This window comes from Cebus imitator, unplaced genomic scaffold (assembly GCF_001604975.1).
Source record: "Cebus imitator isolate Cc_AM_T3 unplaced genomic scaffold, Cebus_imitator-1.0 Scaffold215, whole genome shotgun sequence".
Taxonomy (NCBI): domain Eukaryota; kingdom Metazoa; phylum Chordata; class Mammalia; order Primates; family Cebidae; genus Cebus; species Cebus imitator.
Genome location: NW_016107530.1, coordinates 305949 through 319326, shown reverse-complemented (window position 1 = coordinate 319326; position 13378 = coordinate 305949).

Here is a 13378-nt window from a genome sequence, read left to right as displayed (position 1 = left end):
CTGTCTGTGGCTTGTGGAGCCAGCGCCACCCAGATGTGCCTGATTTGGGACTGAGTCATCCCAGAAGAGAAAATTCCTCCCTGGCTGCCCCCAGGTGATGTCAGAGGAGCTGGAAAAAAGAAAGAAGCTTCTGGAGGTGGGATAAATGCTCTTTTCTTTTGCAGAAGGAAAAAAAAAGTCACATTGTTCCATATTTATTTAAATATGAAATTTATTTATAGAGCAAAAAAGAGTTGATGTTGACTTCCAGCACCCAGCCAGGAAGTGGTCTGGCCTTATTTCTCTCTCCTCAGAGCACCCTGTCCCCTGGTGACCTAATCCGATTTTTCAGAGTTGGAGGCTGGACCCTGTCTCTGGGCCCCACCTGGTCTCTGGAGCCCACCCCTCCCCGTCTGGAGAATGGCAGGTTGGGGCTCCTCTGTCACTCACTCTTCATCTGCAAAATGGGGGCACGCACGCCTGCCTCATGCCACCCTTGCAGATAAAAAGCAGTCGAATAGTAAGCCAAGCATCTTCTCACTTGGTCAATTGCTAATATATGCATCTGTATTTGTAGAGAAGGAAGGTGAGGTACTCAGCCACTATCCCATGGATGCCTTTGAAGCGGGTCCCTCTTCAGTGCTCTCTCACAGTGCCCCTCTCGAGTTCCTCCCAGCCATCAAGGAGGAAGTGTCTTCCGCAGCTGTGCCTCTGAGCTCTCTGAAGTCATATGAGGTTTGTATTCTCAGAGGCTTGGGCAGGGCTGAGACCCAGGTCTCATCCTACAGAGTGAGAACTCTTACCCAGGAAATGCTCCATGCAACACCCTTTAACACTGCTTGTTGCATTTTAACTTCACAGCAACCCTGGGAGAAAAGGGCTTTCATGCTGTTTTATAGCTGGAGAAACCCAGGTTCTGAGGGTCTTGTGTGGCCAGGCCTCACGGCCAGTGGGGGTCAGAGATGGGACTAGAACAGTAACAAGTCTTTTACTGTCTCGGCCCAGCTTCCTGTCCCTACACTGTAAAACTTCTGAACCATGACACCAGACTGAACCCCTGCACCCCTGATGTCATCTCTGATGTCTCATGTGGTGGCGGGCACCTGTAATCCCAGCTACTCAGGAGGCCAAGGCAGGAGAATTGCTTGAACCCGGGAAGTGGAGGTTGCAGTGAGCCGAGGTCACACCACTGCACTCCAGCCTGGGCTATAGAGCAAGACTCCATCTCAAAAAAAAGGCCTTTGGTTCTATTCATGTTACTGCAAAATACATGATTTCAGTCTTTCTTATGGCTGCATAGTATTCTATGAGCATATATACCATATTTTCTTTATCCAATCAACCGTTGATGGGCATTGAGGTTATGCTACAGCCTCAGTTTCCCCCTCTGCAGCCTAGGCTGATGCCAGGCTCCTTGCCATCTGAAATTCTCATGGGATTCTAAGTTCTCTTCAATTGAACTGTGTGGTGTTAGTTTGGAAATGTCCAGAGAGGGTCAGTGACGTACCCAGGGTCACCCAGTGAGCTGAAGCAGTGCCAGGACAAGGTCCAAGCCCCCCGCCATAGGGTCAGGGCTCTGCCAGCCACACCTCCATGGCACAAGCCTCTGCAGGGACGTGGCGGTGGTGGATGGGCGGCCACCCTGACTCGGGGACACTGAGAACCCTGTTCTTCCCTTATGTGAGACCATTCTGGGTATGTCCCAAATAAGCTCCCATGGCAGACAGGGAAATTACAGGGCAGGGTGGTGGTGAGGAGGCCAGGAAGCACAGGGAGGATGGATGACCAGGCCAGGAGGGGCAGGCCGGCCGCCCACACTTTCCTGCCCCGGGATGACTGGCAGCTGTGGAGATGGCACCCAGAGGTCTTGGGGAGGGCTGGGCCCCCACCTCGGGAGATGCCCACCTGAGCCAAGGCTGGACAGCCAGGACTGGAGATGACCCATGATGTCTGTCACTGCCTAGGCAAGGTAGTGAGCTGGTGTCCCCACCACCTGGCATGCTTGCTGCCCCCTCACACTTCAGGCCTCAGTTTCTTTCTTTCTTTTTATAAAATATTGTATAAAGATAAGAGGTACAGATGCAGTGTGTTCCACGCATAAGGTGAAGTCTGGGGTTTTCGTGCAACCATCACCTGAATAGTTTATGTTGCACCCATGGAGTGATTCCTCACCCTCACTCCCTCCCACCCTCCGAGTCTCCCGTGTCTATCATTCCCCTCTGTGGGTCCATGTGCTCACATTTTGTAGCTCCCACTTACAAGTGAGAGAGAACATGCAGCATTTGACTTTTTTTCTGAGTTGCTTCACTTAAGATAATCACTTTTGACCAGGTACGGTGGTTCACGCCTGTCACCCCAGCACTTTGGGAGGCCAAGGTAGGTAGATCACCTGAGGTCAGGAGATCCAGACCAGCCTGGCCAACACGGCAAAATCTCATCTCTACTAAAAATACAAAAATTAGCCAGGCGTGGTGGCAAGCACATGTAATCCCAGCTACTCGGGAGGCTCAGGCAGGAGAATCGCTTGAACCCGGGAGGCGGAGGTTGCAGTGAGCTGAGATCATGCCACTGCACTCTGGCCTCTCAAGTAGCCGGAGAAAAAAAGATAATAGTGTTTGGTTCTATCTATGTTGCTGCAAAAGACGTGATTTCATTCTTTCTTACGGCTGCATAGTATTCTATAAGCATATGTACCATATTTTCTTTATCCAATCAACAGTTGATGGACACTGTGGTTGATTCCATATCTTTGCTATTGTAAATAGTGCTGGTACAAACAGCTGAGTGCAGGTACCTGTTTGATGGAATGACTTCTTTTCCTTTGGGTAGATGCTCAGTAGTGGGATTGCTGGATTGAACACTGGTTCTAATTTTGGTCTCAGTTTTGAGTCACCTTCTCAGGAGGGCCTTCGTGACCTGCCCATGTGGAGCAGCCCAGCCTGCTGGGTGCTGGTGACTATTTTCATCTGCTTTATTTCTGCCTCACTGTCCTGGAGCCACAGATGTGTGAAATCCATGGAGCTCGGCTTTGTCTGGCTTCCCCACTGCCTCCAACACCCTGCACGGGGCCTGGCACACATGGGGTGCCTGGTCCCTGTGCACGAGGCCCAGAACTGCCATCGTGGTTCACTTGCTCATGGAACGGCAGGGCAGGAGGGCAAGCTGCACCAGTAGGTGTCCACAGATGCATGGGATAAAGACAGGACCCACACAAGATGGAAATGCAGGGCCCTAGTTCAAGGACTCCTGAGCAAGGTTAACGTCAATGGCGAGGCCACGTGTGTACCATGTGCCTTTGGTATGATGTTTACCTCTGGGGTCCTCCCAAAAACCCATAACCTAGCCAGACCCGGTGGCTCACACCTGTAATCCCAGCACTTTGGGAGGCTGAGGCGGGCAGATTGCCTGAGCTCAAGGGTTCAAGACCAGCCTGGCCAACATGGTGAAACCCCATCTTTACTAAAATACAAAAAAATTAGCCAGCCATGATGGTCCATGCCTGTAGTGCCAGCTATTCGGGAGGCTGAGGCAGGAGAATCACTAGAACCTGAGAGGTGGAGGCTGCAGTGAGCCAAGACCATGTCACTGCACTCCAGCCTGGGTGACAGAGCAAGACTTCATCTAAAAAACAAAACAAAACCTATAACTCCAGTCTAACTGGGGAGAAAAGCATCAGACAAATCCAAACTGAATGATGTTCTATAAGATACCTGACCAACACTCCTCAAAGACCATGAGGAATTTCAAAACAGCAGCAGCGTGTTGAATCAAACGCCAAGCCCTCTAAGCACAGGGCCTGGGCGATGGCACAGGCCACATATCTGAGAAGCAGCCTGGGCAGGAGGCCTGAAAAGCAAATGGTGGGGGTGCCCCAGGCCCCCACAGCCCTTGGAAGCAGGAAAGGGGGCCCTGACAAGGAACCCTGTGGGTGCAGGTGGAATGAGGAGGAAACAGGGGCCTAACCTGGAGAAGGGGTAAAGGGTGTGACTGTGGTGACTACAGGCAGGACCCAGGGCCCCTCTCTGAGGTTCCTCAGCACAGGGGGCTGCCATGAGGCTGGGCACTGCCCAACAGGCCATGCACCCCAGCCACAAAGAGGCTCCTGTAGCTTCAGGGCCCAGCAGCTGGGACATCGAAGCTCAGCCACCTACAACCCATGAGTGTCCCCTGCATCCCGATTCTGCTCCTGTCCCCAGCAACAAGCAAAACAAAGAGGGGAGGAGCCCTGTCAGTGTCAGACACCCTTGCAGTGAGGGTCCGGCTCTGACCCACACTAGGGCATGCAGAAGCAATGCCCAATCAGAAACAAGACCAGTACTTTTTCTTTTTCTTTTTTTTTTTTTTTGAGACAGAGCTTTGCTCTTTTTTCCCATGCTGGAGTGCAATGGCAAGATCTCAGCTTACCGCAACCTCTGCCTCCCGAGTTCAGGCGATTCTCCTGCCTCAGCCTCCCAAGTAGCTGGGATTACAGGCATGCACCAACACATCCAGCTAATTTTGTATTTTTAGTAGAGGCAGAGTTTCTCTGTGTTGGTCAGGCTGGTCTCGAATTCCCGATTGCAGATGATCTGCCCACCTCAGCCTCCCAAAGTGCTGGGATTACAGGCGTGAGCCACCACGCCCAGCCAAGACCAGTATTCTAAATTAGACAAGACTCATTTTGAAAACCATGTCAGCAGAAAGATAGAGAATATGCTCAAGATCTCTCCAAGGGGTAGAGATTGGGGCATTTGGCTTCACCCAGCTGATGTTTGGGTGGAAAGTAACATGCCTTCATATTCAGGCCCAAACTAGTACAGATCCCTCAGCGCTTCCCAGTGAACTCTCCAGGGCATGCAAAGAATGTTCTAATGGGGAAGGGGTCAGGAGGCCTGGGCTCTGGTTCTCTGTTGCTAACTTGCTGTGTGATTGGAATGAGTCCTTAGCCCTCTCTGGGCCTCAGTTTCTTTGGCTGAACAGTAAAGGAGCTGTTTGGGGTGAGCTCTGGCAGGCAGGAGCCTACTGCCCTCGCTCTCCTGCAGGGCTGGCTGGGCAGGGAGAGAGACAGGCTGGGGAAGGAAGCATCTCTGGGGAAAGAAGGAGAAGAGGGGCCTTCTTGGGGCTGACAGAGGCAGGGGAGCATCAGTGCAGAGGTGACACGAGGCCCCAAGGGGAGGTTCCGCTGTGGTTAGGAGCTGAGTTCAGAACTCACACTTGGGTTTGGATCCTGGCTCTGCTGTCTACTTGCTGGGTAACTTTGGGCAAGCAGTTCAACTTCTTTGGGTCTGTTTTCTTATCTGCAATGTGGATGAAATGGCCATCCCTACCTCATGAGGGTACTGTGATTAGATGAGGAAAGGCAAGTGAAGGGTGTCACTCAATCTATAAGGAGCAGCTGGCAGAGGTGACACGACGGCGGATCACCCGAGGTCAGGAGTTCAAGACCTGCCTGGCCAACATGGTGATACCCTGTTTCTACTAAAGATACAAACATTAGCTGGACTTGGTGGTGTGTGCCTGTAATCCCAGCTACTCGGGAGGCTGAGGCAGGAGACTCGCTTGAACCTGGGAGGTAGAGGTTGCAGTGAGCCGAGATCATGCCACTGCACTACAGCCTGGGCAACAGAGCTAGAGTCTCTGTCTCAAAAAAAAAAAAAAAGAAGGAAAAACTATGAAAGAACCGCACCCACCCCCCCACAAAGAAAGAGAGGAAGAGAGACAGGAAGGAAAGGAGGGCAAGAGGGAAGGAAGGAGGGAGGAAGGAAGTGCAGACCAAAGCCCCCGACCCATAGCACTGCCTACAGCCTCTCTCCGAATGCCCTGGTGCCACCACGCCAGGGCAGCCTGGAGCAGCACCTGCCGGCCACTTCCCCGGCCACACAGCGCTGGCATCCTCCCTCCAGTCCAGCAGCCATCCTCTACTGGCCATAAAGGCCCCTTTCTCTGGTGGCTGTTTGTGTTGGGCCCTTCCCACCTCCACGGGCAGCCTCCAGACACTGCCGGCAGGCACGAGGACGCAGCCCCTGCCCGCTGCTGAAGGGCTGCCTTTGTGGACACACAGGCCAGCCGGCTGGTGCACTCTGGCCCTTGGAAGCCAGCTGCTTCCCACTCCTGCCCATCCAGTAGGTAAACAGGACTGAGAGCCAGCCTCTGCCACATTCCCAGCCCCCTCCCCACCCCAGCTCTGTAAGGTCCTGACTCCAGGAATGAATACACAGCCCCTGTTCTTCCTCAACCCACAACATAAATCATTGCTCCTCTGGCCGGGCAGCCTGCATCACAGGCGCCACTGACGCCTGCTGCCTGGAAACCGGGCCGGTCCCGCTTCCGCCCGCCTCCCGGAGCTGTAGGTGAGGCCGGCCTGGGAGCAGCCTGGGGCCACAGCTGGGGACAGTTCCAAGGTGTATTTCTCATTTTCAAAACACTGTGTGTATTCAAACATGCCCTGCCTTGTTCCAGAGAGATCTAAAGCAGCAACAAGGACATATCAGATGCAACCAGTGAAAATGAAGATCAGGACAAAAGGTTCAGAATGTTTTTTTTTTTTTTTTTTTTTTTTTTTTTAAAAAGGGGTTTTTTTTTTTTTTTTTTTTTTTTTTTTAAGAGACAGGGTTTTAGTCTGTTGCCCAGGCTGGTGTCATGGTGGGATCCTAGCTCACTGCAACCTCAAACNAAAAAGGGGTTTTTTTTTTTTTTTTTTTTTTTTAAGAGACAGGGTTTTAGTCTGTTGCCCAGGCTGGTGTCATGGTGGGATCCTAGCTCACTGCAACCTCAAACTCCTGGGCTCAAGCAGCCTTCCTGTGTCAGCCTCCATAGTAATTGAGACTACAGGTGCACACCACCACACCAGGTTGAGATTTTGAGTCCAGTTTAAAACAGAGGGCCAGGTGCGGTGGCTCATGCCTGTAATCCCAGCACTTTGGGAGGTCAAGGCGGGCGGATCACCTGAGGTTCGAAGTTCGAGAGCAGCCTGGCCAACGTGATGAAACCTTGTCTCTACTAAAAATACAAAAAATTAGCTGGGTGTGATGGTGCGTACCTGTAATCCCAGCTACTCAAGAGGCTGAGGCAGAAGAATCGCTTGAACCGGGAGGCAGAGGTTGCGGTGAGCCGAGATGGAGACATTGCCCTACAGCCTGGGCAAGAAGAGACTCCATCTCAAATAAATAAATAAATAAATAAATAAATAATAAAAATGAGGAACATCAGAAGCTACCTAAATGTTCCATGATAGGGAATTGATTAAATAAATTAGGATTATTAAATTACAATATAGCCACACAGTTCAATTCATATTAATATCTATTATGCAGCCATTCATACTGAAATTATAGCATTAAAATTAGGTATAGAACCTAATTTATTTACTAGTTATGTATTCCTAGAGCCTAATGGCAAGTTTGTATGTATAGGCCTAAGAGGATATTTCTGCAAAGGGAGCTAGACATCTCATGACCTTCTTGAAATGACCATGGCCTCCAAGAAGTTAAGAGTCACAGTATAAACAGCATGGATTGTAAAATCCCACTTTTATGTATGTGTGCAGCCTGAGAAGCTGTACCACAAACTTCAAAATCTCCTTATCTCTGAGTATGTGAATTGTGTATTTTTTCATCATTTTTCTACCAGCTTGATCTATTCCCTTATCCTGGTAAGCCACAACTTTGGCCATAAAACCTCTAGCAACCAAAGAAAAACAAAAGCGTGGTCAGTCACTATTCCCAGAGTTCACGGGAGAAAATAAGAGACTGCCTTTGGTATGAAAGAGGGTAGAGAGTTCTCTGAAGAGGTGGGCCAACTGGGAGGGAGACTGGCTCTTAGCATGTGAGGACAGGGTGCAGGGAAGCCTTGATGAGGGGCTGAGGTGTCTGCAAATATCAGGTGATCCATCTGTCCAGGGGAACACCTTGCAGCCCTCCTCGGCTGGCCCCATTCAGGAAAGGGGCTGACTCATTTCTTCACAGCGGGGTACAGTGAGAGAGGGTCAGACACTCTCTGTTCACTTCTTCATAAGAAGGACAGGCAGCAACATTACAGAGTCAGCCAAGAGTTGTCCACTGTCTAGCACAAGTAGAAGAATATTTGGAGGTTACTGAAATCAGAGTACGCAGAAAGTTGTTCACTCCACCCAAGCGAGGAGGTCACCCACCTCAGAGGAAAACCCGCAGAACGTATTCAAGAGTGTTCCAAATATCTATTGCTGAGTCACAAATCACCCCAGAACTTAGTGAACTAAAGTTTACAACAGCAATGCTTTTATCATCTCTCATAGTTTCTGAGGCCCAGGAAATCAGGATGGACTCATTTGGGTGGTTCTGGCTCAAGAAGGCTCTCATGAGGTTGCAGTCAGATGGAGGCCAGTGTTGGAATGGCTCAAGACTGAACACCCGGGGATGACCAAGTATCTCTATCCGTAGAGTCTCAGGGCCTCTCCATGTGGTCTCTTCTTGTGTGACAGCTTGGGCTTCCTAACAGCATGGCAGCCTCAGGACGGTTAGTCTACTTATTTGGCAGCTTAGACCTCCAAGCACAAGTATTCTAACTGACCAGGCCGAAGCTGTGCCACATATTAGAGGCTAGGACTGGAAGTCATCCGCGTTACTTCCATTGCTTTCTGTGGGCTTTAACCAAGCTACAGGCCCATCAGATTCAAAGACACAGGACACAGACCTCATCTCTCCGTGGAAGGGGTGTCAAGGTCACTCAACATCACGTAGATTGAGAGATGCTGCAACCATCTTTGGAAAATATAATCTTCCAAACAGAGCCATCAACAATATCCAGTGCAGGGAAGAACAAACTGAGGCAGGTTAAGTCCTGAAACCTTTGGCCTTTGAACATTTTATCTACACAAAATTCACCATTATAGGCCTCAGCTAACCCACAAACACTTTGAGCTGTGATAGGCGCCAAGTGTCGGCCAAGAAATGGGCTTTGGTAGTGGCCATCTTTGTCTGATCGCAGGGCTGAGTTTGGGCAATTATTTAAATACACTGTTGAGGCCGGGCGCAGTGGCTCATGCCTGTAATCCCAGCACTTTGGGAGGCTGAGGTGGGTAGATCAACTGAGGTCAGGAGTTTGAGAACAGCCTGACCAACATGGTGAAACCCTATCTCTACTAAAAATACAAAAATTAGCTGGGCGTGGTGGCGGGCACCTGTAATCCCAGCTACTTGGGAGGCTGAAGCAGGAGAATCTCTTGAATCTGGGAGGTGGAGGTTGCAGTGAGCCGAGATCCCACCACTGTACTCCAGCCTGGATGACAAGAGCAAGACTTCATCTCAAAAAAAAAAAAGAAAAAGAAAATAAATACACCACTGAGTTTCACCATACTATTGATTTGTTTTAAATGAGTGGAGGCCAGGGACTGTGGCTCACATGTGTTATCCACGCACTTTGGGAGGTTGAAGCAGGGGGATCGCTTAAGCCCACAAGTTCAAGATCAGCCTGGGCAACACAGTGAGACCGCCATCTTCCTTAAAACTTTACAAAAGGTGGAAAACAGAGAAGTGGACCTACAGATGGAAATGGTGGAAAAATTGTTTGCCCCCACCCCTAAGACAGTTGAGGCTGAGAAGAGTCAAGAGCTGCTGTCATCGGCCCACACTGGCTGCTGATCAGCCTTGAGTCTGTTAGCTGTGCGTTAGTTCTCTGACGGAAAACCAGAACAACAGCAACAATAAAAGAACGAATAAAACAATGTGTCTGTCTAAAGTATTTTGGGGTAAAATTATACCATGCCGGCCAGGCGCGGTGGCTCAAGCCTGTAATCCCAGCACTTTGGGAGGCCGAGGCGGGTGGATCATGAGGTCAAGAGATCGAGACCATCCTGGTCAACATGGTGAAACCCCGTCTCTACTAAAAATACAAAAAATTAGATGGGCATGGTGGCGCGTGCCTGTAATCCCAGCAACTCAGGAGGCTGAGGCAGGAGAATTGCCTGAACCCAGGAGGCGGAGGTTGCGGTGAGCCGAGATCGCGCCATTGCACTCCAGCCTGGGTAACGAGCGAAACTCCGTCTCAAAAAAAAAAAAAAAATTATACCATGCCTGGGATTTGCTTTAAAATACTCCAGCAAAGAAGCAAAAAGTACGTGGAGGGACCAAGACCTGCCATGACTTGCTAATTGTTGAAGTTAGGGGTGTGTACATGAAGGGTGTTTGTTTGTTGAGATGAAGTCTCGCTCTGTCACCTGGTGTTTGTTAGATTGTTTGTTTGTTGAGACAAGAGGAAGTCACCTAGGCTGGAGTGCAGTGGTGGGATCTCGGCTCACTGAAGCCTCTGCCTCCCAAGTTCATGTGATTCTCCTGCCTCAGCCTTTCAAGTAGCTGAGATTCCAAGTGCACACTGCCATACCCAGCTAATTTTTGTATTTTTAGTAGAGATGGGGTTTTACTATGTTGGCCATGGCTGGTCTCAAACTCCTGACCTCAAGTGATCCGCCCGCCTCAGCCTCCCAAAGTGCTGGGATTACAGGCGTGAGCCATCGCACCTGGCCATGTGTCAATTTTCTTAAGTTAATTGATTCAAAATTAAGAAAAGTCACCAAATGGGTATTGTTAGCTGTTCCTTTCTTTTTCCTGTAATATTTTTTTTTGCTGTTTTTGAACTTGTTTTGTCTGCCAAGGGAACAGGTATCCTTAGTGGATAAGGGGTACCAGGCATAAAAGATGAAGAGACAATTATTGGGCTGGAATTTGAGGTGGGTGGATCACCTGAGGTCAGGAGTTCAAGACCAGCCTGACCAGCCTGGCCAAGGTGGTGAAACCCTGTCTCTACTAAAAATACAAAAAAAAAAAAAAAAAAATTGGTAGGTCTAGTGGTAGGTGCCTGTAGTCCTAGCTACCAGGGAGACTGAGGCAGGAGAATCGCTTGAACTGGGAAGCAGGGGCTCACACCACTGCGCTCCAGTCTGGGCAACAGAGTGACTTTATCTCAAAAAAAAAAAAAAAAAAAGAGAGAGAGAGAGAGACAATTATTGAAGAATAAGTGTTAAACAGAATGAATTTTGGTCATTAGCTTAATCCCAGACCACACCCTATCCCATCCACTCCCTAACTTGAAAAACCTGGCCACTTCCCAGGCCTGGTTGACAGGGGCCTCGTCTAACACAAGACTGGCCCGCCCTCTGGTGGCTACTGGCAGAAGTGCATAGATCCGTGCTCTTTTTCCGAGCTCACAGAAGCCAAGTTTTAGAGCTTCCAGTAGAGGTCACAAACTGCTTGCTCCACAGGCCCAATGCGACCAACAGATGTGCTATCTATAAAGTATGAATACAAGGGCCAGGCAGGCTCTTAATATGTTACCAGCATTTAAAAATCTAGATATTTTACGTACAAATCCAGATTTCTGGCTTTTTGGAAAGCCAGGTCTGACAATGACGGGAGGATACCCGCATTCCCCAGTTATCCATCTGGCCTCTGTAGTTTATGTTGAGTTTTTCCAGCACGCAATCGCTGTTGCGGACGGAATAATAACGCCCAAATATTTTTCTCCACCAGAAACCTTGGAATGTGACCTTATTTAGAAATCAGATCTTTGCAGGTGTAATTAGTTAAGCATCTGAAGATAAAATCATATTGAATAAAATCATATTTTGGGGTGCACCCAAAATCCAACAACTTATGTTGGAAGAGGGGGGACACCAGCTTGGTGCAGTGGCTCACATTTGTAATCCCAATGCTTTGGGAGCCTGAGGAAGGAGGTTTGCTTGAGGCCAGGAGTTTGAGATGAGCTTGGGCAGCATAGCAAGATCCAATCTCTACAGAAAATTTTAAAAATTAGCCAGACCTGGTGGTTCACACCTGTAGTCCTAGCTGCTCAGGAGGCTGAAGCAATAGGATCAAGTGAGCCTAGGAGTTTGAGGTTAGTCAGCTATGATCACACTGGTGTATGCCGGCCTGGGCCACAGAGCAAGATGCTGTCTCAAAAAAGAAGAAGAAGGAGAAGGAGAAGAAAGAAGAAGAAGAAGAGGAAGAAGAAGAAGAAAGAGGAGGAGAGGAGGAGGGAGGAAAAGGAGGAGGGGAAGGGGAGGAGGGAGAGGAGGAGGGGGAGAAGAAGAGGGGAGGAGGAGAATGAAGAAGAGAAGAAAGAGGAGGAAGATAGAGAGCCCCAGAGAAGAAGGCCATATGGAAATGGAGACAGCCTGGAGTAAGGTATCTGCAGGTCAAGGAACGCAAGGATGGCGGGCAGCCACCAGAAGCTGGGGATACACCTGGCACAGATCCTCCCCCAAGAACTTCAAGAAGGACCCAACCCCACTGACACCTTGATTTTGAAGTTTTGGCTCCCAGAACTGTAGGAAAATAAATTTGTGTTGTTTTAAACCACCCAGTGTATGGGCATTTCTCATAGCAGCCCTAGAAAACTAACAGGGAATCCCCAGGAAATCCTTGCCCTTCTACAACACAGGCCTCTGCTCTAAAGCTTCAAGGAGCAGAGCTCACACCTCCCAACTGGGTGATGAACTAATCATTGGAACGTTCTTTCTGCTAAACCAGTACACAACACAAACAACACAAAATTAAGCTAGAGTCTATAAAAAGTGGGGAGAAGGGTTCCTGGAAAACACTGGAAAAAAGTGAGTGGAAACAAGATCTTAAAAAGAAAGAAACCCCGCTGGTTATGGGATCAGGAAGGGCTTCATGGAAGAAGTGGCACCTGAACTGGGCCTTCAAGGATAGCTCTGCCAAGACAAGCAGAAACTGGTGGGAGTGCAAGGCATATTCCAGGTGAAAGAGCAGTGAAAGACCCAGAGGAGGAATGTGTGGGTCATGCACAGTAACATTCATCCATTCCTTCCATGAATATTTCTTCACTGAGCAGTGAGTAATGAGCTTAGTTGGATGGAGCTGTGTGGCCAAGTGGGGTTGGTAGGTTGAAATGAAACAGCAGGGTCTATCTAAATCTTTAAACAATCCTGGGTCCCCAAGCATGCTAAGTAAAGAATTTGACACTTATACACCTTCCCATGGGTTTTCCTTCAAGCTAAACTACTCTACTGGCCCCTTGTATAGAGGACTATCGGTTTTGTGTCTTTCCAGGGTCCCTTTCCCTGATAACAGATCCATGCCCTGGAAGCAAGGATGGACACCTGATTGGCCCAGGCCTGGCCAATCACTTCATTTCATCCACCTGGCAACCGTAACAGATCCAATCAGGGTCCTTCCCTGGGATTAATATAGAGATTCTGGGTGCAAGCAGCTCTCTCTCAGCTGGGGCAGTCTTGTTCCCTGCCACATGGAGACAGCCCATCAGGAGTCAGACAGAGTGAAGCCAACAGGTGAAAAGAAACAGTAAAGCAAAGACAGCATGGAGGAGCCCTGGGGGTGCTGGACTCACAGTTGCCATCCGCGAAGACCTGGTTCGTCAAATTCTTCCTTCAATTCCGAGACTTGTTGCAGGATCCCCACCTTCTATG